Genomic DNA, 27,846 nt, shown 5'->3' with positions numbered 1-27,846 from the left:
AATTGTAACTTTCATGGCCACCTAATGACGATGGATCACTCAAATTGCGTCCCGATTCAATACATCGTCCTCCAGCAGACTTGTCTCCATGAGTCTATTGCTGCCTCGGGCACCTTATGGCCGTTCTGCTGTGAGTCTAGATTATCGAATGGGACGAAAAACTGATAGTGAATTGTAACGTTCAGGGCCAGCTAATGACGATGGATCACTCAAATTGCGTCCCGATTCAATACATCGTCCTCCAGCCGACTTGACTCCATGGGTCTATTGCTGCCTCGGGCACCTTATGGCCGTTCTGCTGTGAGTGTAGATTATCGAATGGGACGAAAAACTGATAGTGAATTGTAACGTTCAGGGCCTCCTAATGACGATGGATCACTCAAATTGCGTCCCGATTCAATACATCGTCCTGCAGCCGACTTGACTCCATGGGTCTATTGCTGCCTCGGGCACCTTATGGCCGTTCTGCTGTGAGTCTAGATTATCGAATGGGACGAAAAACTGATAGTGAATTGTAACGTTCAGGGCCTCCTAATGACGATGGATCACTCAAATTGCGTCCCGACTCAATACATCGCCCCCAGCCGACTTGTCTCCATGGGTCTATTGCTGCCTCGGGCACCTAATGGCCGTTCTGCTGTGAGTCTAGATTATCGAATGGGACGAAAAACTGATAGTGAATTGTAACGTTCAGGGCCACCTAATGACGATGGATCACTCAAATTGCGTCCTGATTCAATACATCGTCCTCCAGCAGACATCACTTCATGGGTCTATTGCTGCCTCGGGCACCTTATGGCCGTTCTGCAGTGAGTCAAAGATTTTCGAATCGGACGAAAAACTGATAGTGATTTGTAACATTCAGGGCCACCTAATGACGATGGGCCACACAAATTGCGTCCCGATTCAGTACATCGTCCACTAGCCGACTTGACTCCATGGGACTATTGCTGCCTCGGGCACCTTATGGCCGTTCTGCTGTTAGTCTAGATTATCGAATGGGACAAAAAACTGATAGTGAATTGTAACCTTCAAGGCCTCCTAATGACGATGGATCCCTCAAATTGCGTCCCGATTCAATACATCGTCCTCCAGCAGACTTGTCTCCATGGGTCTATTGCTGCCTCGGGCACCTTATGGCCGTTCTGCTGTGAGTCTAGATTATCGAATGGGACGAAAAACTGATAGTGAATTGTAACGTTCAGGGCCACCTAATGACGATGGATCACTCAAATTGCGTCCCGATTCAATACATCGTCCTCCAGCCGACTTGACTCCATGGGTCTATTGCTGCCTCGGGCACCTTATGGCCGTTCTGCTGTGAGTCTAGATTATCGAATGGGACGAAAAACTGATAGTGAATTGTAACGTTCAGGACCTCCTAATGACGATGGATCACTCAAATTGCGTCCCGATTCAATACATCGTCCTCCAAGCGACTTGACTCCATGGGTCTATTGCTGCCTCGGGCACCTTATGGCAGTTCTGCTGTGAGTCTAGATGATCGAATGGGACGAAAAACTGATAGTGAATTGTAACGTTCAGGGCCTCCTAATGACGATGGATCACTCATATTGCGTCCCGATTTAATACCTCGTCCTCCAGCAGACTTGTCTCCATGGGTCGATTGCTGCCTCGGGCACCTATTGGCCGTTCTGCTGTGTGTCAAAGATTTTCGAATCGGACGAAAAACCTGATAGTGATTTGTAACATTCAGGGCCACCTAATGACGATGGACCACACAAATTGCGTCCCGATTCAGTACATCGTCCATTAGCCGACTTGACTCCATGGGACTATTCCTGCCTCGGGCACCTTATGGCCGTTCTGCTGTGAGTCTAAATTATCGAATGTGATGAAAAACTGATAGTGAATTGGAACGTTCAGGGCCACCTAATGACGATGGATCACTCAAATTGCGTCCCGATTCAATACATCGTCCTCCAGCAGACTTGTCTCCATGGGTCTATTGCTGCCTCGGGCAGCTTATGGCAGTCCTGCTGTGACTCAAAGATTTTCGAATCGGACGAAAAACTGATAGTGAATTGTAACGTTCAGGGCCTCCTAATGACGATGGAACACTCAAATTGCGTCCCGATTCAATACATCGGCCTCCAGCAGACTTGTCTCCATGGGTCTATTGCTGCCTCGGGCACCTTATGGCCGTTCTGCTGTGAGTCAAAGATTTTCGAATCGGACGAAAAACTGATAGTGAATTGTAACATTCAGGGCCACCTAATGACGATGGACCACACAAATTGCGTCCCGATTCAGTACATCGTCCTCCAGCCGACCTGACTCCATGGGTCTATTGCTGCCTCGGGCACCTTATGGTCGTTCTGCTGTGAGTCTAGATTATCGAATGGGACGAAAGACTGATAGTGAATTGTAACGTTCAGGGCCACCTAATGACGATGGATCACTCAAATTGCGTCCCGATTCAATACATCGTCCTCCAGCAGACTTGTCTCCATGGTTCTATTGCTGCCTCGGGCACCTTATGGCCGTTCTGCTGTGAGTCAAAGATTTTCGAATCGGACGAAAAACTGATAGTGAATTGTAACTTTCATGGCCACCTAATGACGATGGATCACTCAAATTGCGTCCCGATTCAATACATCGTCCTCCAGCAGACTTGTCTCCATGGGTCTATTGCTGCCTCGGGCACCTTATGGCCGTTCTGCTGTGAGTCAAAGATTTTTGAATCGGACGAAAAACTGATAGTGAATTGTAACGTTCAGGGCCACCTAATGACGATGGATCACTCAAATTGCGTCCCGATTCAATACATCGTCCTCCAGCCGACATGTCTCCATGGGTCTATTGCTGCCTTGGCACCTTATGGCCGTTCTGCTGTGAGTCAAAGATTTTCGAATCAGACGAAAAACTGATAGTGAATTGTAACGTTCAGGGCCACCTAATGACGATGGATCACTCAAATTGCGTCCCGATTCAATACATTGTCCTCCAGCAGACTGTCTCCATGGGTCTATTGCAGCCTCGGGCACCTTATGGCCGTTCAGCTGTGACTCAAAGATTTTCGAATCGGACGAAAAACTGATAGTGAATTGTAACGTTCAGGGCCTCCTAATGACGATGGAACACTCAAATTGCGTCCCGATTCAATACATCATTCTCCAGCCGACTTGTCTCCATGGGTCTATTGCTGCCTCGGGCACCTTATGGCCGTTCTGCTGTGAGTCAAACATTTTCGAATCGGACGAAAAACTGATAGTGAATTGTAACGTTCAGGGCCTCCTAATGACGATGGAACACTAAAATTGCGTCCCGATTCAATACATCGTCCTCCAGCAGACTTGACTTCATGGGTCTATTGCTGCCTCGGGCACCTTATGGCCGTTCTGCTGTGAGTCTAGATGATCGAATGGGACGAAAAACTGATAGTGAATTGTAACGTTCAGGGCCTCCTAATGACGATGGATCACTCAAATTGCGTCCCGATTCAATACATCGTCCTGCAGCCGACTTGACTCCATGGGTCTATTGCTGCCTCGGGCACCTTATGGCCGTTCTGCTGTGAGTCTAGATTATCGAATGGGACGAAAAACTGATAGTGAATTGTAACGTTCAGGGCCTCCTAATGACGATGGATCACTCAAATTGCGTCCCGATTCAATACATCGTCCCCAGCCGACTTGTCTCCATGGGTCTATTGCTGCCTCGCGCACCTAATGGCCGTTCTGCTGTGAGTCTAGATTATCGAATGGGACGAAAAACTGATAGTGAATTGTAACGTTCAGGGCCACCTAATGACGATGGATCACTCAAATTGCGTCCTGATTCAATACATCGTCCTCCAGCAGACATCACTTCATGGGTCTATTGCTGCCTCGGGCACCTTATGGCCGTTCTGCTGTGAGTCAAAGATTTTCGAATCGGACGAAAAACTGATAGTGATTTGTAACATTCAGGGCCACCTAATGACGATGGACCACACAAATTGCGTCCCGATTCAATACATCGTCCTCCAGCCGACTTGACTCCATGGGTCTATTGCTGCCTCGGGCACCTTATGGCCGTTCTGCTGTGAGTCAAAGATTCTCGAATCGGACGAAAAACTGATAGTGAATTGTAACTTTCAGGGCCACCTAATGACGATGGATCACTCAAATTGCGTCCTGATTCAATACATCGTCCTCCAGCAGACATCACTTCATGGGTCTATTGCTGCCTCGGGCACCTTATGGCCGTTCTGCTGTGAGTCTAGATTATCGAATGGGACGAAAACTGATAGTGAATTGTAACGTTCAGGGCCTCCTAATGTCGATGGATCACTCAAATTGCGTCCCGATTCAATACCTCGTCCTCCAGCAGACTTGTCTCCATGGGTCGATTGCTGCCTCGGGCACCTATTGGCCGTTCTGCTGTGAGTCAAAGATTTTCGAATCGAACGAAAAACTGATAGTGAATTGTAACATTCAGGGCCACCTAATGACGATGGACCACGCAAATTGCGTCCCGATTTAATACATCGTCGTCCAGCCGATTTGACTCCATGGGTCTATTGCTGCCTCGGGCACCTTATGGCCGTTCTGCTGTGAGTCAAAGATTCTCGAATCGGACGAAAAACTGATAGTGAATTGTAACTTTCAGGGCCACCTAATGACGATGGATCACTCAAATTGCGTCCCGATTCAATACATTGTCCTCCAGCAGACTGTCTCCATGGGTCTATTGCAGCCTCGGGCACCTTATGGCCGTTCCGCTGTGAGTCTAGATTATCGAATGGGACGAAAAACTGATAGTGAATTGTAACGTTCAGGGCCTCCTAATGACGATGGATCACTCAAATTGCGTCCCGATTCAATACCTCGTCCTCCAGCAGACTTGTCTCCATGGGTCGATTGCTGCCTCGGGCACCTTATGGCCGTTCTGCTGTGAGTCTAGATTATCGAATGGGACGAAAAACTGATAGTGAATTGTAACGTTCAGGGCCACCTAATGACGATGGATCACTCAAATTGCGTCCCGATTCAATACATCGTCCTCCAGGCGACTTGACTCCATGGGTCTATTGCTGCCTCGGGCACCTTATGGCCGTTTTGCTGTGAGTCTAGATGATCGAATGGGACGAAAAACTGATAGTGAATTGTAACGTTCAGGGCCTCCTAATGACGATGGATCACTCAAATTGCGTCCCGATTCAATACCTCGTCCTCCAGCAGACTTGTCTCCATGGGTCGATTGCTGCCTCGGGCACCTATTGGCCGTTCTGCTGTGAGTCAAAGATCTTCGAATCGAACGAAAAACTGATAGTGAATTGTAACATTCAGGGCCACCTAATGACGATGGACCACGCAAATTGCGTCCCGATTTAATACATCGTCGTCCAGCCGAGTTGACTCCATGGGTCTATTGCTGCCTCGGGCACCTAATGGCCGTTCTGCTGTGAGTCTAGATTATCGAATGGGACGAAAAACTGATAGTGAATTGTAACGTTCAGGGCCACCTAATGACGATGGATCACTCAAATTGCGTCCTGATTCAATACATCGTCCTCCAGCAGACATCACTTCATGGGTCTATTGCTGCCTCGGGCACCTTATGGCCGTTCTGCTGTGAGTCTAGATTATCGAATGGGACGAAAAACTGATAGTGAATTGTAACGTTCAGGGCCACCTAATGACGATGGATCACTCAAATTGCGTCCCGATTCAATACATCGTCCTCCAGCCGACTTGACTCCATGGGTCTATTGCTGCCTCGGGCACCTTATGGCCGTTCTGCTGTGAGTCTAGATTATCGAATGGGACGAAAAACTGATAGTGAATTGTAACGTTCAGGACCTCCTAATGACGATGGATCACTCAAATTGCGTCCCGATTCAATACATCGTCCTCCAGGCTACTTGACATCATGGGTCTATTGCTGCCTCGGGCACCTTATGGCCGTTCTGCTGTGACTCTAGATGATCGAATGGGACGAAAAACTGATAGTGAATTGTAACGTTCAGGGCCTCCTAATGACGATGGATCACTCAAATTGCGTCCCGATTCAATACCTCGTCCTCCAGCAGACTTGTCTCCATGGGTCGATTGCTGCCTCGGGCACCTATTGGCCGTTCTGCTGTGAGTCAAAGATTTTCGAATCGAACGAAAAACTGATAGTGAATTGTAACATTCAGGGCCACCTAACGACGATGGACCACGCAAATTGCGTCCCGATTTAATACATCGTCGTCCAGCTGAGTTGACTCCATGGGTCTATTGCTGCCTCGGGCACCTTATGGCCGTTCTGCTGTGAGTCAAAGATTCTCGAATCGGACGAAAAACTGATAGTGAATTGTAACTTTCAGGGCCACCTAATGACGATGGATCACTCAAATTGCGTCCCGATTCAATACATTGTCCTCCAGCAGACTGTCTCCATGGGTCTATTGCAGCCTCGGGCACCTTATGGCCGTTCTGCTGTGAGTCTAGATTATCGAATGGGACGAAAAACTGATAGTGAATTGTAACGTTCAGGGCCTCCTAATGTCGATTGATCACTCAAATTGCGTCCCGATTCAATTCATCGTCCTCCAGCCGAGTTGACTCCATGGGTCTATTGCTGCCCCGGGCATCTAATGGCCGTTCTGCTGTGAGTCTAGATGATCGAATGGGACGAAATACTGATAGTGAATTGTAACGTTCAGGGCCTCCTAATGACGATGGATCACTCAAATTGCGTCCCGATTCAATACCTCGTCCTCCAGCAGACTTGTCTCCATGGGTCGATTGCTGCCTCGGGCACCTATTGGCCGTTCTGCTGTGAGTCAAAGATTTTCGAATCGAACGAAAAACTGATAGTGAATTGTAACATTCAGGGCCACCTAATGACGATGGACCACGCAAATTGCGTCCCGATTTAATACATCGTCGTCCAGCCGAGTTGACTCCATGGGTCTATTGCTGCCTCGGGCACCTAATGGCCGTTCGGCTGTGAGTCTAGATTATCGAATGGGACGAAAAACTGATAGTGAATTGTAACGTTCAGGGCCACCTAATGACGATGGATCACTCAAATTGCGTCCTGATTCAATACATCGTCCTCCAGCAGACATCACTTCATGGGTCTATTGCTGCCTCGGGCACCTTATGGCCGTTCTGCTGTGAGTCAAAGATTTTCGAATCGGACGAAAAACTGATAGTGAATTGTAACGTTCAGGGCCACCTAATGACGATGGATCACTCAAATTGCGTCCCGATTCAATACATCGTCCTCCAGCCGACTTGACTCCATGGGTCTATTGCTGCCTCGGGCACCTTATGGCTGTTCTGCTGTGAGTCTAGATTATCGAATGGGACGAAAAACTGATAGTGAATTGTAACGTTCAGGACCTCCTAATGACGATGGATCACTCAAATTGCGTCCCGATTCAATACATCGTCCTCCAGGCGACTTGACTCCATGGGTCTATTGCTGCCTCGGGCACCTTATGGCCGTTCTGCTGTGAGTCTAGATTATCGAATGGGACAAGTAACTGATAGTGAATTGTAACCTTCAAGGCCTCCTAATGACGATGAATCACTCAAATTGCGTCCCGATTCAATACATCGTCCTCCAGCAGACTTGTCTCCGTGGGTCTATTGCTGCCTCGGGCACCTTATGGCCGTTCTGCTGTGAGTCAAAGATTTTCGAATCGGACGAAAAACTGATAGTGAATTGTAACTTTCATGGCCACCTGATGACGATTGATCACTCAAATTGCGTCCCGATTCAATACATCGTCCTCCAGCAGACTTGTCTCCATGGGTCTATTGCTGCCTCGGGCACCTTATGGCCGTTCTGCTGTGAGTCTAGATTATCGAATGGGACGAAAAACTGATAGTGAATTGTAACGTTCAGGGCCACCTAATGACGATGGATCACTCAAATTGCGTCCCGATTCAATACATCGTCCTCCAGCCGACTTGACTCCATGGGTCTATTGCTGCCTCGGGCACCTTATGGCCGTTCTGCTGTGAGTGTAGATTATCGAATGGGACGAAAAACTGATAGTGAATTGTAACGTTCAGGGCCTCCTAATGACGATGGATCACTCAAATTGCGTCCCGATTCAATACATCGTCCTGCAGCCGAGTTGACTCCATGGGTCTATTGCTGCCTCGGGCACCTTATGGCCGTTCTGCTGTGAGTCTAGATTATCGAATGGGACGAAAAACTGATAGTGAATTGTAACGTTCAGGGCCTCCTAATGACGATGGATCATTCAAATTGCGTCCCGACTCAATACATCGCCCCCAGCCGACTTGTCTCCATGGGTCTATTGCTGCCTCGGGCACCTAATGGCCGTTCTGCTGTGAGTCTAGATTATCGAATGGGACGAAAAACTGATAGTGAATTGTAACGTTCAGGGCCACCTAATGACGATGGATCACTCAAATTGCGTCCTGATTCAATACATCGTCCTCCAGCAGACATCACTTCATGGGTCTATTGCTGCCTCGGGCACCTTATGGCCGTTCTGCAGTGAGTCAAAGATTTTCGAATCGGACGAAAAACTGATAGTGATTTGTAACATTCAGGGCCACCTAATGACGACGGGCAACACAAATTGCGTCCCGATTCAGTACATCGTCCACTAGCCGACTTGACTCCATGGGACTATTGCTGCCTCGGGCACCTTATGGCCGTTCTGCTGTTAGTCTAGATTATCGAATGGGACAAAAAACTGATAGTGAATTGTAACCTTCAAGGCCTCCTAATGACGATGGATCACTCAAATTGCGTCCCGATTCAATACATCGTCCTCCAGCAGACTTGTCTCCATGGGTCTATTGCTGCCTCGGGCACCTTATGGCCGTTCTGCTGTGAGTCTAGATTATCGAATGGGACGAAAAACTGATAGTGAATTGTAACGTTCAGGGCCACCTAATGACGATGGATCACTCAAATTGCGTCCCGATTCAATACATCGTCCTCCAGCCGACTTGACTCCATGGGTCTATTGCTGCCTCGGGCACCTTATGGCCGTTCTGCTGTGAGTCTAGATTATCGAATGGGACGAAAAACTGATAGTGAATTGTAACGTTCAGGACCTCCTAATGACGATGGATCACTCAAATTGCGTCCCGATTCAATACATCGTCCTCCAAGCGACTTGACTCCATGGGTCTATTGCTGCCTCGGGCACCTTATGGCAGTTCTGCTGTGAGTCTAGATGATCGAATGGGACGAAAAACTGATAGTGAATTGTAACGTTCAGGGCCTCCTAATGACGATGGATCACTCATATTGCGTCCCGATTCAATACCTCGTCCTCCAGCAGACTTGTCTCCATGGGTCGATTGCTGCCTCGGGCACCTATTGGCCGTTCTGCTGTGTGTCAAAGATTTTCGAATCGGACGAAAAACCTGATAGTGATTTGTAACATTCAGGGCCACCTAATGACGATGGACCACACAAATTGCGTCCCGATTCAGTACATCGTCCATTAGCCGACTTGACTCCATGGGACTATTCCTGCCTCGGGCACCTTATGGCCGTTCTGCTGTGAGTCTAAATTATCGAATGTGATGAAAAACTGATAGTGAATTGGAACGTTCAGGGCCACCTAATGACGATGGATCACTCAAATTGCGTCCCGATTCAATACATCGTCCTCCAGCAGACTTGTCTCCATGGGTCTATTGCTGCCTCGGGCACCTTATGGCAGTCCTGCTGTGACTCAAAGATTTTCGAATCGGACGAAAAACTGATAGTGAATTGTAACGTTCAGGGCCTCCTAATGACGATGGAACACTCAAATTGCGTCCCGATTCAATACATCGGCCTCCAGCAGACTTGTCTCCATGGGTCTATTGCTGCCTCGGGCACCTTATGGCCGTTCTGCTGTGAGTCAAAGATTTTCGAATCGGACGAAAAACTGATAGTGAATTGTAACATTCAGGGCCACCTAATGACGATGGACCACACAAATTGCGTCCCGATTCAGTACATCGTCCTCCAGCCGACCTGACTCCATGGGTCTATTGCTGCCTCGGGCACCTTATGGTCGTTCTGCTGTGAGTCTAGATTATCGAATGGGACGAAAGACTGATAGTGAATTGTAACGTTCAGGGCCACCTAATGACGATGGATCACTCAAATTGCGTCCCGATTCAATACATCGTCCTCCAGCAGACTTGTCTCCATGGGTCTATTGCTGCCTCGGGCACCTTATGGCCGTTCTGCTGTGAGTCAAAGATTTTCGAATCGGACGAAAAACTGATAGTGAATTGTAACTTTCATGGCCACCTAATGACGATGGATCACTCAAATTGCGTCCCGATTCAATACATCGTCCTCCAGCAGACTTGTCTCCATGGGTCTATTGCTGCCTCGGGCACCTTATGGCCGTTCTGCTGTGAGTCAAAGATTTTTGAATCGGACGAAAAACTGATAGTGAATTGTAACGTTCAGGGCCACCTAATGACGATGGATCACTCAAATTGCGTCCCGATTCAATACATCGTCCTCCAGCCGACATGTCTCCATGGGTCTATTGCTGCCTTGGCACCTTATGGCCGTTCTGCTGTGAGTCAAAGATTTTCGAATCAGACGAAAACCTGATAGTGAATTGTAACGTTCAGGGCCACCTAATGACGATGGATCACTCAAATTGCGTCCCGATTCAATACATTGTCCTCCAGCAGACTGTCTCCATGGGTCTATTGCAGCCTCGGGCACCTTATGGCCGTTCAGCTGTGACTCAAAGATTTTCGAATCGGACGAAAAACTGATAGTGAATTGTAACGTTCAGGGCCTCCTAATGACGATGGAACACTCAAATTGCGTCCCGATTCAATACATCATTCTGCAGCCGACTTGTCTCCATGGGTCTATTGCTGCCTCGGGCACCTTATGGCCGTTCTGCTGTGAGTCAAACATTTTCGAATCGGACGAAAAACTGATAGTGAATTGTAACGTTCAGGGCCTCCTAATGACGATGGAACACTAAAATTGCGTCCCGATTCAATACATCGTCCTCCAGCAGACTTGACTTCATGGGTCTATTGCTGCCTCGGGCACCTTATGGCCGTTCTGCTGTGAGTCTAGATGATCGAATGGGACGAAAAACTGATAGTGAATTGTAACGTTCAGGGCCTCCTAATGACGATGGATCACTCAAATTGCGTCCCGATTCAATACATCGTCCTGCAGCCGACTTGACTCCATGGGTCTATTGCTGCCTCGGGCACCTGATGGCCGTTCTGCTGTGAGTCTAGATTATCGAATGGGACGAAAAACTGATAGTGAATTGTAACGTTCAGGGCCTCCTAATGACGATGGATCACTCAAATTGCGTCCCGATTCAATACATCGTCCCCAGCCGACTTGTCTCCATGGGTCTATTGCTGCCTCGCGCACCTAATGGCCGTTCTGCTGTGAGTCTAGATTATCGAATGGGACGAAAAACTGATAGTGAATTGTAACGTTCAGGGCCACCTAATGACGATGGATCACTCAAATTGCGTCCTGATTCAATACATCGTCCTCCAGCAGACATCACTTCATGGGTCTATTGCTGCCTCGGGCACCTTATGGCCGTTCTGCTGTGAGTCAAAGATTTTCGAATCGGACGAAAAACTGATAGTGATTTGTAACATTCAGGGCCACCTAATGACGATGGACCACACAAATTGCGTCCCGATTCAATACATCGTCCTCCAGCCGACTTGACTCCATGGGTCTATTGCTGCCTCGGGCACCTTATGGCCGTTCTGCTGTGAGTCAAAGATTCTCGAATCGGACGAAAAACTGATAGTGAATTGTAACTTTCAGGGCCACCTAATGACGATGGATCACTCAAATTGCGTCCTGATTCAATACATCGTCCTCCAGCAGACATCACTTCATGGGTCTATTGCTGCCTCGGGCACCTTATGGCCGTTCTGCTGTGAGTCTAGATTATCGAATGGGACGAAAAACTGATAGTGAATTGTAACGTTCAGGGCCACCTAATGACGATGGATCACTCAAATTGCGTCCCGATTCAATACATCGTCCTCCAGCCGACTTGACTCCATGGGTCGATTGCTGCCTCGGGCACCTATTGGCCGTTCTGCTGTGAGTCAAAGATTTTCGAATCGAACGAAAAACTGATAGTGAATTGTAACTTTCAGGGCCACCTAATGACGATGGATCACTCAAATTGCGTCCCGATTCAATACATTGTCCTCCAGCAGACTGTCTCCATGGGTCTATTGCAGCCTCGGGCACCTTATGGCCGTTCTGCTGTGAGTCTAGATTATCGAATGGGACGAAAAACTGATAGTGAATTGTAACGTTCAGGGCCTCCTAATGTCGATTGATCACTCAAATTGCGTCCCGATTCAATTCATCGTCCTCCAGCCGAGTTGACTCCATGGGTCTATTGCTGCCCCGGGCACCTAATGGACGTTCTGCTGTGAGTAGATGATCGAATGGGACGAAAAACTGATAGTGAATTGTAACGTTCAGGGCCTCCTAATGACGATGGATCACTCAAATTGCGTCCCGATTCAATACATCGTCCTCCAGCCGACTTGACTCCATGGGTCTATTGCTGCCTCGGGCACCTTATGGCCGTTCTGCTGTGAGTCTAGATTATCGAATGTGACGAAAAACTGATAGTGAATTGTAACGTTCAGGACCTCCTAATGACGATGGATCACTCAAATTGCGTCCCGATTCAATACATCGTCCTCCAGGCGACTTGACTCCATGGGTCTATTGCTGCCTCGGGCACCTTATGGCCGTTCTGCTGTGAGTCTAGATGATCGAATGGGACGAAAAATTGATAGTGAATTGTAACGTTCAGGGCCTCCTAATGACGATGGATCACTCAAATTGCGTCCCGATTCAATACCTCGTCCTCCAGCAGACTTGTCTCCATGGGTCGATTGCTGCCTCGGGCACCTATTGGCCATTCTGCTGTGAGTCAAAGATTTTCGAATCGAACGAAAAACTGATAGTGAATTGTAACATTCAGGGCCACCTAATGACGATGGACCACGCAAATTGCGTCCCGATTTAATACATCGTCGTCCAGCCGAGTTGACTCCATGGGTCTATTGCTGCCTCGGGCACCTTATGGCCGTTCTGCTGTGAGTCAAAGAATCTCGAATCGGACGAAAAACTGATAGTGAATTGTAACTTTCAGGGCCACCTAATGACGATGGATCACTCAAATTGCGTCCCGATTCAATACATTGTCCTCCAGCAGACTGTCTCCATGGGTCTATTGCAGCCTCGGGCACCTTATGGCCGTTCTGCTGTGAGTCTAGATTATCGAATGGGACGAAAACTGATAGTGAATTGTAACGTTCAGGGCCTCCTAATGTCGATGGATCACTCAAATTGCGTCCCGATTCAATTCATCGTCCTCCAGCCGAGTTGACTCCATGGGTCTATTGCTGCCCCGGGCACCTAATGGCCGTTCTGCTGTGAGTCTCGATTATCGAAAGGGACGAAAAACTGATAGTGAATTGTAACATTCAGGGCCACCTAATGACGATGGACCACGCAAATTGCGTCCCGATTTAATACATCGTCGTCCAGCCGAGTTGACTCCATGGGTCTATTGCTGCCTCGGGCACCTAATGGCCGTTCTGCTGTGAGTCTAGATTATCGAATGGGACGAAAAACTGATAGTGAATTGTAACGTTCAGGGCCACCTAATGACGATGGATCACTCAAATTGCGTCCTGATTCAATACATCGTCCTCCAGCAGACATCACTTCATGGGTCTATTGCTGCCTCGGGCACCTTATGGCCGTTCTGCTGTGAGTCAAAGATTTTCGTATCGGACGAAAAACTGATAGTGATTTGTAACATTCAGGGCCACCTAATGACGATGGATCACTCAAATTGCGTCCCGATTCAATACATCGTCCTCCAGCAGACTTGTCTCCATGGGTCTATTGCTGCCTCGGGCACCTTATGGCCGTTCTGCTGTGAGTCTAGATTATCGAATGGGACAAAAAACTGATAGTGAATTGTAACCTTCAAGGCCTCCTAATGACGATGAATCACTCAAATTGCGTCCCGATTCAATACATCGTCCTCCAGCAGACTTGTCTCCATGGGTCTATTGCTGCCTCGGGCACCTTATGGCCGTTCTGCTGTGAGTCTAGATTATCGAATGGGACGAAAAACTGATAGTGAATTGTAACGTTCAGGGCCACCTAATGACGATGGATCACTCAAATTGCGTCCCGATTCAATACATCGTCCTCCAGCCGACTTGACTCCATGGGTCTATTGCTGCCTCGGGCACCTTATGGCCGTTCTGCTGTGAGTCTAGATTATCGAATGGGACGAAAAACTGATAGTGAATTGTAACGTTCAGGACCTCCTAATGACGATGGATCACTCAAATTGCGTCCCGATTCAATACATCGTCCTCCAGGCTACTTGACATCATGGGTCTATTGCTGCCTCGGGCACCTTATGGCCGTTCTGCTGTGACTCTAGATGATCGAATGGGACGAAAAACTGATAGTGAATTGCAACGTTCAGGGCCTCCTAATGACGATGGATCACTCAAATTGCGTCCCGATTCAATACCTCGTCCTCCAGCAGACTTGTCTCCATGGGTCGATTGCTGCCTCGGGCACCTATTGGCCGTTCTGCTGTGAGTCAAAGATTTTCGAATCGAACGAAAAACTGATAGTGAATTGTAACATTCAGGGCCACCTAACGACGATGGACCACGCAAATTGCGTCCCGATTTAATACATCGTCGTCCAGCCGAGTTGACTCCATGGGTCTATTGCTGCCTCGGGCACCTTATGGCCGTTCTGCTGTGAGTCAAAGATTCTCGAATCGGACGAAAAACTGATAGTGAATTGTAACTTTCAGGGCCACCTAATGACGATGGATCACTCAAATTGCGTCCCGATTCAATACATTGTCCTCCAGCAGACTGTCTCCATGGGTCTATTGCAGCCTCGGGCACCTTATGGCCGTTCTGCTGTGAGTCTAGATTATCGAATGGGACGAAAAACTGATAGTGAATTGTAACGTTCAGGGCCTCCTAATGTCGATTGATCACTCAAATTGCGTCCCGATTCAATTCATCGTCCTCCAGCCGAGTTGACTCCATGGGTCTATTGCTGCCCCGGGCATCTAATGGCCGTTCTGCTGTGAGTCTAGATCATCGAATGGGACGAAATACTGATAGTGAATTGTAACGTTCAGGGCCTCCTAATGACGATGGATCACTCAAATTGCGTCCCGATTCAATACCTCGTCCTCCAGCAGACTTGTCTCCATGGGTCGATTGCTGCCTCGGGCACCTATTGGCCGTTCTGCTGTGAGTCAAAGATTTTCGAATCGAACGAAAAACTGATAGTGAATTGTAACATTCAGGGCCACCTAATGACGATGGACCACGCAAATTGCGTCCCGATTTAATACATCGTCGTCCAGCCGAGTTGACTCCATGGGTCTATTGCTGCCTCGGGCACCTAATGGCCGTTCTGCTGTGAGTCTAGATTATCGAATGGGACGAAAAACTGATAGTGAATTGTAACGTTCAGGGCCACCTAATGACGATGGATCACTCAAATTGCGTCCTGATTCAATACATCGTCCTCCAGCAGACATCACTTCATGGGTCTATTGCTGCCTCGGGCACCTTATGGCCGTTCTGCTGTGAGTCAAAGATTTTCGAATCGGACGAAAAACTGATAGTGATTTGTAACATTCAGGACCACCTAATGACGATGGATCACTCAAATTGCGTCCCGATTCAATACATCGTCCTCCAGCCGACTTGACTCCATGGGTCTATTGCTGCCTCGGGCACCTTATGGCCGTTCTGCTGTGAGTCTAGATTATCGAATGGGACAAAAAACTGATAGTGAATTGTAACCTTCAAGGCCTCCTAATGACGATGAATCACTCAAATTGCGTCCCGATTCAATACATCGTCCTCCAGCAGACTTGTCTCCATGGGTCTATTGCTGCCTCGGGCACCTTATGGCCGTTCTGCTGTGAGTCTAGATTATCGAATGGGACGAAAAACTGATAGTGAATTGTAACGTTCAGGGCCACCTAATGACGATGGATCACTCAAATTGCGTCCCGATTCAATACATCGTCCTCCAGCCGACTTGACTCCATGGGTCTATTGCTGCCTCGGGCACCTTATGGCCGTTCTGCTGTGAGTCTAGATTATCGAATGGGACGAAAAACTGATAGTGAATTGTAACGTTCAGGACCTCCTTATGACGATGGATCACTCAAATTGCGACCCGATTCAATACATCGTCCTCCAGGCTACCTGACATCATGGGTCTATTGCTGCCTCAGGCACCTTATGGCCGTTCTGCTGTGACTCTAGATGATCGAATGGGACGAAAAACTGATAGTGAATTGTAACGTTCAGGGCCTCCTAATGACGATGGATCACTCAAATTGCGTCCAGATTCAATACCTCGTCCTCCAGCAGACTTGTCTCCATGGGTCGATTGCTGCCTCGGGCACCTATTGGCCGTTCTGCTGTGAGTCAAAGATTTTCGAATCGAACGAAAAACTGATAGGGCCACCGAACGACGATGGACCACGCAAATTGCGTCCCGATTTAATACATCGTCGTCCAGCCGAGTTGACTCCATGGGTCTATTGCTGCCTCGGGCACCTTATGGCCGTTCTGCTGTGAGTCAAAGATTCTCGAATCGGACGAAAAACTGATAGTGAATTGTAACTTTCAGGGCCACCTAATGACGATGGATCACTCAAATTGCGTCCCGATTCAATACATTGTCCTCCAGCAGACTGTCTCCATGGGTCTATTGCAGCCTCGGGCACCTTATGGCCGTTCTGCTGTGAGTCTAGATGATCGAATGGGACGAAAAACTGATAGTGAATTGTAACGTTCAGGGCCTCCTAATGACGATGGATCACTCAAATTGCGTCCCGATTCAATACCTCGTCCTCCAGCAGACTTGTCTCCATGGGTCGATTGCTGCCTCGGGCACCTTATGGCCGTTCTGCTGTGAGTCTACATTATCGAATGGGACGAAAAACTGATAGTGAATTGTAACGTTCAGGGCCACCTAATGACGATGGATCACTCAAATTGCGTCCCGATTCAATACATCGTCCTCCAGCCGACTTGACTCCATGGGTCTATTGCTGCCTCGGGCACCTTATGGCCGTTCTGCTGTGAGTCTAGATTATCGAATGGGACGAAAAACTGATAGTGAATTGTAACGTTCAGGACCTCCTAATGACGATGGATCACTCAAATTGCGTCCCGATTCAATACATCGTCCTCCAGGCGACTTGACTCCATGGGTCTATTGCTGCCTCGGGCACCTTATGGCCGTTCTGCTGTGAGTCTAGATGATCGAATGGGACGAAAAACTGATAGTGAATTGTAACGTTCAGGGCCTCCTAATGACGATGGATCACTCAAATTGCGTCCCGATTCAATACCTCGTCCTCCAGCAGACTTGTTTCCATGGGTCGATTGCTGCCTCGGGCACCTATTGGCCGTTCTGCTGTGAGTCAAAGATTTTCGAATCGAACGAAAAACTGATAGTGAATTGTAACATTCAGGGCCACCTAATGACGATGGACCACGCAAATTGCGTCCCGATTTAATACATCGTCGTCCAGCCGAGTTGACTCCATGGGTCTATTGCTGCCTCGGGCACCTTATGGCCGTTCTGCTGTGAGTCAAAGATTCTCGAATCGGACGAAAAACTGATAGTGAATTGTATCTTTCAGGGCCACCTAATGACGATGGATCACTCAAATTGCGTCCCGATTCAATACATTGTCCTCCAGCAGACTGTCTCCATGGGTCTATTGCAGCCTCGGCACCTTATGGCCGTTCTGCTGTGAGTCTAGATTATCGAATGGGACGAAAAACTGATAGTGAATTGTAACGTTCAGGGCCTCCTAATGTCGATGGATCACTCAAATTGCGTCCCGATTCAATTCATCGTCCTCCAGCCGAGTTGACTCCATGGGTCTATTGCTGCCCCGGGCACCTAATGGCCGTTCTGCTGTGAGTCTAGATGATCGAATGGGACGAAAAACTGATAGTGAATTGTAACGTTCAGGGCCTCCTAATGACGATGGATCACTCAAATTGCGTCCCGATTCAATACCTCGTCCTCCAGCAGACTTGTCTCCATGGGTCGATTGCTGCCTCGGGCACCTTATGGCCGTTCTGCTGTGAGTCTAGATTATCGAATGGGACGAAAAACTGATAGTGAATTGTAACGTTCAGGGCCACCTAATGACGATGGATCACTCAAATTGCGTCCCGATTCAATACATCGTCCTCCAGCAGACTTGACTCTATGGGTCTATTGCTGCCTCGGGCACCTTATGGCCGTTATGCTGTGAGTCTAGATTATCGAATGGGACGAAAAACTGATAGTGAATTGTAACGTTCAGGACCTCCTAATGACGATGGATCACTCAAATTGCGTCCCGATTCAATACATCGTCCTCCAGGCGACTTGACTCCATGGGTCTATTGCTGCCTCGGGCACCTTATGGCCGTTCTGCTGTGAGTCTAGATGATCGAATGGGACGAAAAACTGATAGTGAATTGTAACGTTCAGGGCCTCCTAATGACGATGGATCACTCAAATTGCGTCCCGATTCAATACCTCGTCCTCCAGCAGACTTGTCTCCATGGGTCGATTGCTGCCTCGGGCACCTATTGGCCGTTCTGCTGTGAGTCAAAGATTTTCGAATCGAACGAAAAACTGATAGTGAATTGTAACATTCAGGGCCACCTAATGACGATGGACCACGCAAATTGCGTCCCGATTTAATACATCGTCGTCCAGCCGAGTTGACTCCATGGGTCTATTGCTGCCTCGGGCACCTTATGGCCGTTCTGCTGTGAGTCAAAGATTCTCGAATCGGACGAAAAACTGATAGTGAATTGTAACTTTCAGGGCCACCTAATGACGATGGATCACTCAAATTGCGTCCCGATTCAATACATTGTCCTCCAGCAGACTGTCTCCATGGGTCTATTGCAGCCTCGGGCACCTTATGGCCGTTCTGCTGTGAGTCTAGATTATCGAATGGGACGAAAAACTGATAGTGAATTGTAACGTTCAGGGCCTCCTAATGTCGATGGATCACTCAAATTGCGTCCAGATTCAATTCATCGTCCTCCAGCCGAGTTGACTCCATGGGTCTATTGCTGCCCCGGGCACCTAATGGCCGTTCTGCTGTGAGTCTAGATGATCGAATGGGACGAAAAACTGATAGTGAATTGTAACGTTCAGGGCCTCCTAATGACGATGGATCACTCAAATTGCGTCCCGATTCAATACCTCGTCCTCCAGCAGACTTGTCTCCATGGGTCGATTGCTGCCTCGGGCACCTTATGGCCGTTCTGCTGTGAGTCTAGATTATCGAATGGGACGAAAAACTGATAGTGAATTGTAACGTTCAGGGCCACCTAATGACGATGGATCACTCAAATTGCGTCCCGATTCAATACATCGTCCTCCAGGCGACTTGACTCCATGGGTCTATTGCTGCCTCGGGCACCTTATGGCCGTTCTGCTGTGAGTCTAGATGATCGAATGGGACGAAAAACTGATAGTGAATTGTAACGTTCAGGGCCTCCTAATGACGATGGATCACTCAAATTGCGTCCCGATTCAATACCTCGTCCTCCAGCAGACTTGTCTCCATGGGTCGATTGCTGCCTCGGGCACCTATTGGCCGTTTTGCTGTGAGTCAAAGATCTTCGAATCGAACGAAAAACTGATAGTGAATTGTAACATTCAGGGCCACCTAATGACGATGGACCACGCAAATTGCGTCCCGATTTAATACATCGTCGTCCAGCCGAGTTGACTCCATGGGTCTATTGCTGCCTCGGGCACCTAATGGCCGTTCTGCTGTGAGTCTAGATTATCGAATGGGACGAAAAACTGATAGTGAATTGTAACGTTCAGGGCCACCTAATGACGATGGATCACTCAAATTGCGTCCTGATTCAATACATCGTCCTCCAGCAGACATCACTTCATGGGTCTATTGCTGCCTCGGGCACCTTATGGCCGTTCTGCTGTGAGTCAAAGATTTTCGAATCGGACGAAAAACTGATAGTGATTTGTAACATTCAGGGCCACCTAATGACGATGGATCACTCAAATTGCGTCCCGATTCAATACATCGTCCTCCAGCAGACTTGTCTCCATGGGTCTATTGCTGCCTCGGGCACCTTATGGCCGTTCTGCTGTGAGTCTAGTTTATCGAATGGGACAAAAAACTGATAGTGAATTGTAACCTTCAAGGCCTCCTAATGACGATGAATCACTCAAATTGCGTCCCGATTCAATACATCGTCCTCCAGCAGACTTGTCTCCATGGGTCTATTGCTGCCTAGGGCACCTTATGGCCGTTCTGCTGTGAGTCTAGATTATCGAATGGGACGAAAAACTGATAGTGAATTGTAACGTTCAGGGCCACCTAATGACGATGGATCACTCAAATTGCGTCCCGATTCAATACATCGTCCTCCAGCCGACTTGACTCCATGGGTCTATTGCTGCCTCGGGCACCTTATGGCCGTTCTGCTGTGAGTCTAGATTATCGAATGGGACGAAAAACTGATAGTGAATTGTAACGTTCAGGACCTCCTAATGACGATGGATCACTCAAATTGCGTCCCGATTCAATACATCGTCCTCCAGGCTACTTGACATCATGGGTCTATTGCTGCCTCGGGCACCTTATGGCCGTTCTGCTGTGACTCTAGATGATCGAATGGGACGAAAAACTGATAGTGAATTGTAACGTTCAGGGCCTCCTAATGACGATGGATCACTCAAATTGCGTCCCGATTCAATACCTCGTCCTCCAGCAGACTTGTCTCCATGGGTCGATTGCTGCCTCGGGCACCTATTGGCCGTTCTGCTGTGAGTCAAAGATTTTCGAATCGAACGAAAAACTGATAGTGAATTGTAACATTCAGGGCCACCTAACGACGATGGACCACGCAAATTGCGTCCCGATTTAATACATCGTCGTCCAGCCGAGTTGACTCCATGGGTCTATTGCTGCCTCCGGCACCTTATGGCCGTTCTGCTGTGAGTCAAAGATTCTCGAATCGGACGAAAAACTGATAGTGAATTGTAACTTTCAGGGCCACCTAATGACGATGGATCACTCAAATTGCGTCCCGATTCAATACATTGTCCTCCAGCAGACTGTCTCCATGGGTCTATTGCAGCCTCGGGCACCTTATGGCCGTTCTGCTGTGAGTCTAGATTATCGAATGGGACGAAAAACTGATAGTGAATTGTAACGTTCAGGGCCTCCTAATGTCGATTGATCACTCAAATTGCGTCCCGATTCAATTCATCGTCCTCCAGCCGAGTTGACTCCATGGGTCTATTGCTGCCCCGGGCATCTAATGGCCGTTCTGCTGTGAGTCTAGATGATCGAATGGGACGAAATACTGATAGTGAATTGTAACGTTCAGGGCCTCCTAATGACGATGGATCACTCAAATTGCGTCCCGATTCAATACCTCGTCCTCCAGCAGACTTGTCTCCATGGGTCGATTGCTGCCTCGGGCACCTATTGGCCGTTCTGCTGTGAGTCAAAGATTTTCGAATCGAACGAAAAACTGATAGTGAATTGTAACATTCAGGGCCACCTAATGACGATGGACCACGCAAATTGCGTCCCGATTTAATACATCGTCGTCCAGCCGAGTTGACTCCATGGGTCTATTGCTGCCTCGGGCACCTTATGGCCGTTCTGCTGTGAGTCAAAGATTCTCGAATCGGACGAAAAACTGATAGTGAATTGTATCTTTCAGGGCCACCTAATGACGATGGATCACTCAAATTGCGTCCCGATTCAATACCTCGTCCTCCAGCCGACTTGACTCCATGGGTCTATTGCTGCCTCGGGCACCTTATGGCCGTTCTGCTGTGAGTCTAGATTATCGAATGGGACAAAAAACTGATAGTGAATTGTAACCTTCAAGGCCTCCTAATGACGATGAATCACTCAAATTGCGTCCCGATTCAATACATCGTCCTCCAGCAGACTTGTCTCCATGGGTCTATTGCTGCCTCGGGCACCTTATGGCCGTTCTGCTGTGAGTCTAGATTATCGAATGGGACGAAAAACTGATAGTGAATTGTAACGTTCAGGGCCACCTAATGACGATGGATCACTCAAATTGCGTCCCGATTCAATACATCGTCCTCCAGCCGACTTGACTCCATGGGTCTATTGCTGCCTCGGGCACCTTATGGCCGTTCTGCTGTGAGTCTAGATTATCGAATGGGACGAAAAACTGATAGTGAATTGTAACGTTCAGGACCTCCTTATGACGATGGATCACTCAAATTGCGTCCCGATTCAATACATCGTCCTCCAGGCTACTTGACATCATGGGTCTATTGCTGCCTCAGGCACCTTATGGCCGTTCTGCTGTGACTCTAGATGATCGAATGGGACGAAAAACTGATAGTGAATTGTAACGTTCAGGGCCTCCTAATGACGATGGATCACTCAAATTGCGTCCAGATTCAATACCTCGTCCTCCAGCAGACTTGTCTCCATGGGTCGATTGCTGCCTCGGGCACCTATTGGCCGTTCTGCTGTGAGTCAAAGATTTTCGAATCGAACGAAAAACTGATAGGGCCACCGAACGACGATGGACCACGCAAATTGCGTCCCGATTTAATACATCGTCGTCCAGCCGAGTTGACTCCATGGGTCTATTGCTGCCTCGGGCACCTTATGGACGTTCTGCTGTGAGTCAAAGATTCTCGAATCGGACGAAAAGCTGATAGTGAATTGTAACTTTCAGGGCCACCTAATGACGATGGATCACTCAAATTGCGTCCCGATTCAATACATTGTCCTCCAGCAGACTGTCTCCATGGGTCTATTGCAGCCTCGGGCACCTTATGGCCGTTCTGCTGTGAGTCTAGATGATCGAATGGGACGAAAAACTGATAGTGAATTGTAACGTTCAGGGCCTCCTAATGACGATGGATCACTCAAATTGCGTCCCGATTCAATACCTCGTCCTCCAGCAGACTTGTCTCCATGGGTCGATTGCTGCCTCGGGCACCTTATGGCCGTTCTGCTGTGAGTCTAGATTATCGAATGGGACGAAAAACTGATAGTGAATTGTAACGTTCAGGGCCACCTAATGACGATGGATCACTCAAATTGCGTCCCGATTCAATACATCGTCCTCCAGCCGACTTGACTCCATGGGTCTATTGCTGCCTCGGGCACCTTATGGCCGTTCTGCTGTGAGTCTAGATTATCGAATGGGACGAAAAACTGATAGTGAATTGTAACGTTCAGGACCTCCTAATGACGATGGATCACTCAAATTGCGTCCCGATTCAATACATCGTCCTCCAGGCGACTTGACTCCATGGGTCTATTGCTGCCTCGGGCACCTTATGGCCGTTCTGCTGTGAGTCTAGATGATCGAATGGGACGAAAAACTGATAGTGAATTGTAACGTTCAGGGCCTCCTAATGACGATGGATCACTCAAATTGCGTCCCGATTCAATACCTCGTCCTCCAGCAGACTTGTCTCCATGGGTCGATTGCTGCCTCGGGCACCTATTGGCCGTTCTGCTGTGAGTCAAAGATTTTCGAATCGAACGAAAAACTGATAGTGAATTGTAACATTCAGGGCCACCTAATGACGATGGACCACGCAAATTGCGTCCCGATTTAATACATCGTCGTCCAGCCGAGTTGACTCCATGGGTCTATTGCTGCCTCGGGCACCTTATGGCCGTTCTGCTGTGAGTCAAAGATTCTCGAATCGGACGAAAAACTGATAGTGAATTGTATCTTTCAGGGCCACCTAATGACGATGGATCACTCAAATTGCGTCCCGATTCAATACATTGTCCTCCAGCAGACTGTCTCCATGGGTCTATTGCAGCCTCGGCACCTTATGGCCGTTCTGCTGTGAGTCTAGATTATCGAATGGGACGAAAAACTGATAGTGAATTGTAACGTTCAGGGCCTCCTAATGTCGATGGATCACTCAAATTGCGTCCCGATTCAATTCATCGTCCTCCAGCCGAGTTGACTCCATGGGTCTATTGCTGCCCCGGGCACCTAATGGCCGTTCTGCTGTGAGTCTAGATGATCGAATGGGACGAAAAACTGATAGTGAATTGTAACGTTCAGGGCCTCCTAATGACGATGGATCACTCAAATTGCGTCCCGATTCAATACCTCGTCCTCCAGCAGACTTGTCTCCATGGGTCGATTGCTGCCTCGGGCACCTTATGGCCGTTCTGCTGTGAGTCTAGATTATCGAATGGGACGAAAAACTGATAGTGAATTGTAACGTTCAGGGCCACCTAATGACGATGGATCACTCAAATTGCGTCCCGATTCAATACATCGTCCTCCAGCAGACTTGACTCTATGGGTCTATTGCTGCCTCGGGCACCTTATGGCCGTTCTGCTGTGAGTCTAGATTATCGAATGGGACGAAAAACTGATAGTGAATTGTAACGTTCAGGACCTCCTAATGACGATGGATCACTCAAATTGCGTCCCGATTCAATACATCGTCCTCCAGGCGACTTGACTCCATGGGTCTATTGCTGCCTCGGGCACCTTATGGCCGTTCTGCTGTGAGTCTAGATGATCGAATGGGACGAAAAACTGATAGTGAATTGTAACGTTCAGGGCCTCCTAATGACGATGGATCACTCAAATTGCGTCCCGATTCAATACCTCGTCCTCCAGCAGACTTGTCTCCATGGGTCGATTGCTGCCTCGGGCACCTATTGGCCGTTCTGCTGTGAGTCAAAGATTTTCGAATCGAACGAAAAACTGATAGTGAATTGTAACATTCAGGGCCACCTAATGACGATGGACCACGCAAATTGCGTCCCGATTTAATACATCGTCGTCCAGCCGAGTTGACTCCATGGGTCTATTGCTGCCTCGGGCACCTTATGGCCGTTCTGCTGTGAGTCAAAGATTCTCGAATCGGACGAAAAACTGATAGTGAATTGTAACTTTCAGGGCCACCTAATGACGATGGATCACTCAAATTGCGTCCCGATTCAATACATTGTCCTCCAGCAGACTGTCTCCATGGGTCTATTGCAGCCTCGGGCACCTTATGGCCGTTCTGCTGTGAGTCTAGATTATCGAATGGGACGAAAAACTGATAGTGAATTGTAACGTTCAGGGCCTCCTAATGTCGATGGATCACTCAAATTGCGTCCAGATTCAATTCATCGTCCTCCAGCCGAGTTGACTCCATGGGTCTATTGCTGCCCCGGGCACCTAATGGCCGTTCTGCTGTGAGTCTAGATGATCGAATGGGACGAAAAACTGATAGTGAATTGTAACGTTCAGGGCCTCCTAATGACGATGGATCACTCAAATTGCGTCCCGATTCAATACCTCGTCCTCCAGCAGACTTGTCTCCATGGGTCGATTGCTGCCTCGGGCACCTTATGGCCGTTCTGCTGTGAGTCTAGATTATCGAATGGGACGAAAAACTGATAGTGAATTGTAACGTTCAGGGCCACCTAATGACGATGGATCACTCAAATTGCGTCCCGATTCAATACATCGTCCTCCAGGCGACTTGACTCCATGGGTCTATTGCTGCCTCGGGCACCTTATGGCCGTTCTGCTGTGAGTCTAGATGATCGAATGGGACGAAAAACTGATAGTGAATTGTAACGTTCAGGGCCTCCTAATGACGATGGATCACTCAAATTGCGTCCCGATTCAATACCTCGTCCTCCAGCAGACTTGTCTCCATGGGTCGATTGCTGCCTCGGGCACCTATTGGCCGTTTTGCTGTGAGTCAAAGATCTTCGAATCGAACGAAAAACTGATAGTGAATTGTAACATTCAGGGCCACCTAATGACGATGGACCACGCAAATTGCGTCCCGATTTAATACATCGTCGTCCAGCCGAGTTGACTCCATGGGTCTATTGCTGCCTCGGGCACCTAATGGCCGTTCTGCTGTGAGTCTAGATTATCGAATGGGACGAAAAACTGATAGTGAATTGTAACGTTCAGGGCCACCTAATGACGATGGATCACTCAAATTGCGTCCTGATTCAATACATCGTCCTCCAGCAGACATCACTTCATGGGTCTATTGCTGCCTCGGGCACCTTATGGCCGTTCTGCTGTGAGTCAAAGATTCTCGAATCGGACGAAAAACTGATAGTGAATTGTAACTTTCAGGGCCACCTAATGACGATGGATCACTCAAATTGCGTCCCGATTCAATACATTGTCCTCCAGCAGACTGTCTCCATGGGTCTATTGCAGCCTCGGGCACCTTATGGCCGTTCTGCTGTGAGTCTAGATTATCGAATGGGACGAAAAACTGATAGTGAATTGTAACGTTCAGGGCCTCCTAATGTCGATTGATCACTCAAATTGCGTCCCGATTCAATTCATCGTCCTCCAGCCGAGTTGACTCCATGGGTCTATTGCTGCCCCGGGCATCTAATGGCCGTTCTGCTGTGAGTCTAGATGATCGAATGGGACGAAATACTGATAGTGAATTGTAACGTTCAGGGCCTCCTAATGACGATGGATCACTCAAATTGCGTCCCGATTCAATACCTCGTCCTCCAGCAGACTTGTCTCCATGGGTCGATTGCTGCCTCGGGCACCTATTGGCCGTTCTGCTGTGAGTCAAAGATTTTCGAATCGAACGAAAAACTGATAGTGAATTGTAACATTCAGGGCCACCTAATGACGATGGACCACGCAAATTGCGTCCCGATTTAATACATCGTCGTCCAGCCGAGTTGACTCCATGGGTCTATTGCTGCCTCGGGCACCTTATGGCCGTTCTGCTGTGAGTCTAGATTATCGAATGGGACAAAAAACTGATAGTGAATTGTAACCTTCAAGGCCTCCTAATGACGATGAATCACTCAAATTGCGTCCCGATTCAATACATCGTCCTCCAGCAGACTTGTCTCCATGGGTCTATTGCTGCCTCGGGCACCTTATGGCCGTTCTGCTGTGAGTCTAGATTATCGAATGGGACGAAAAACTGATAGTGAATTGTAACGTTCAGGGCCACCTAATGACGATGGATCACTCAAATTGCGTCCCGATTCAATACATCGTCCTCCAGCCGACTTGACTCCATGGGTCTATTGCTGCCTCGGGCACCTTATGGCCGTTCTGCTGTGAGTCTAGATTATCGAATGGGACGAAAAACTGATAGTGAATTGTAACGTTCAGGACCTCCTAATGACGATGGATCACTCAAATTGCGTCCCGATTCAATACATCGTCCTCCAGGCTACTTGACATCATGGGTCTATTGCTGCCTCAGGCACCTTATGGCCGTTCTGCTGTGACTCTAGATGATCGAATGGGACGAAAAACTGATAGTGAATTGTAACGTTCAGGGCCTCCTAATGACGATGGATCACTCAAATTGCGTCCCGATTCAATACCTCGTCCTCCAGCAGACTTGTCTCCATGGGTCGATTGCTGCCTCGGGCACCTATTGGCCGTTCTGCTGTGAGTCAAAGATTTTCGAATCGAACGAAAAACTGATAGTGAATTGTAACATTCAGGGCCACCTAACGACGATGGACCACGCAAATTGCGTCCCGATTTAATACATCGTCGTCCAGCCGAGTTGACTCCTTGGGTCTATTCCTGCCTCGGGCACCTTATGGCCGTTCTGCTGTGAGTCAAAGATTCTCGAATCGGACGAAAAACTGATAGTGAATTGTAACTTTCAGGGCCACCTAATGACGATGGATCACTCAAATTGCGTCCCGATTCAATACATTGTCCTCCAGCAGACTGTCTCCATGGGTCTATTGCAGCCTCGGGCACCTTATGGCCGTTCTGCTGTGAG

Source organism: Schistocerca cancellata, chromosome 3 (assembly GCF_023864275.1).
Source record: "Schistocerca cancellata isolate TAMUIC-IGC-003103 chromosome 3, iqSchCanc2.1, whole genome shotgun sequence".
NCBI lineage: Eukaryota > Metazoa > Arthropoda > Insecta > Orthoptera > Acrididae > Schistocerca > Schistocerca cancellata.
This window is presented reverse-complemented; position numbering follows the sequence as displayed.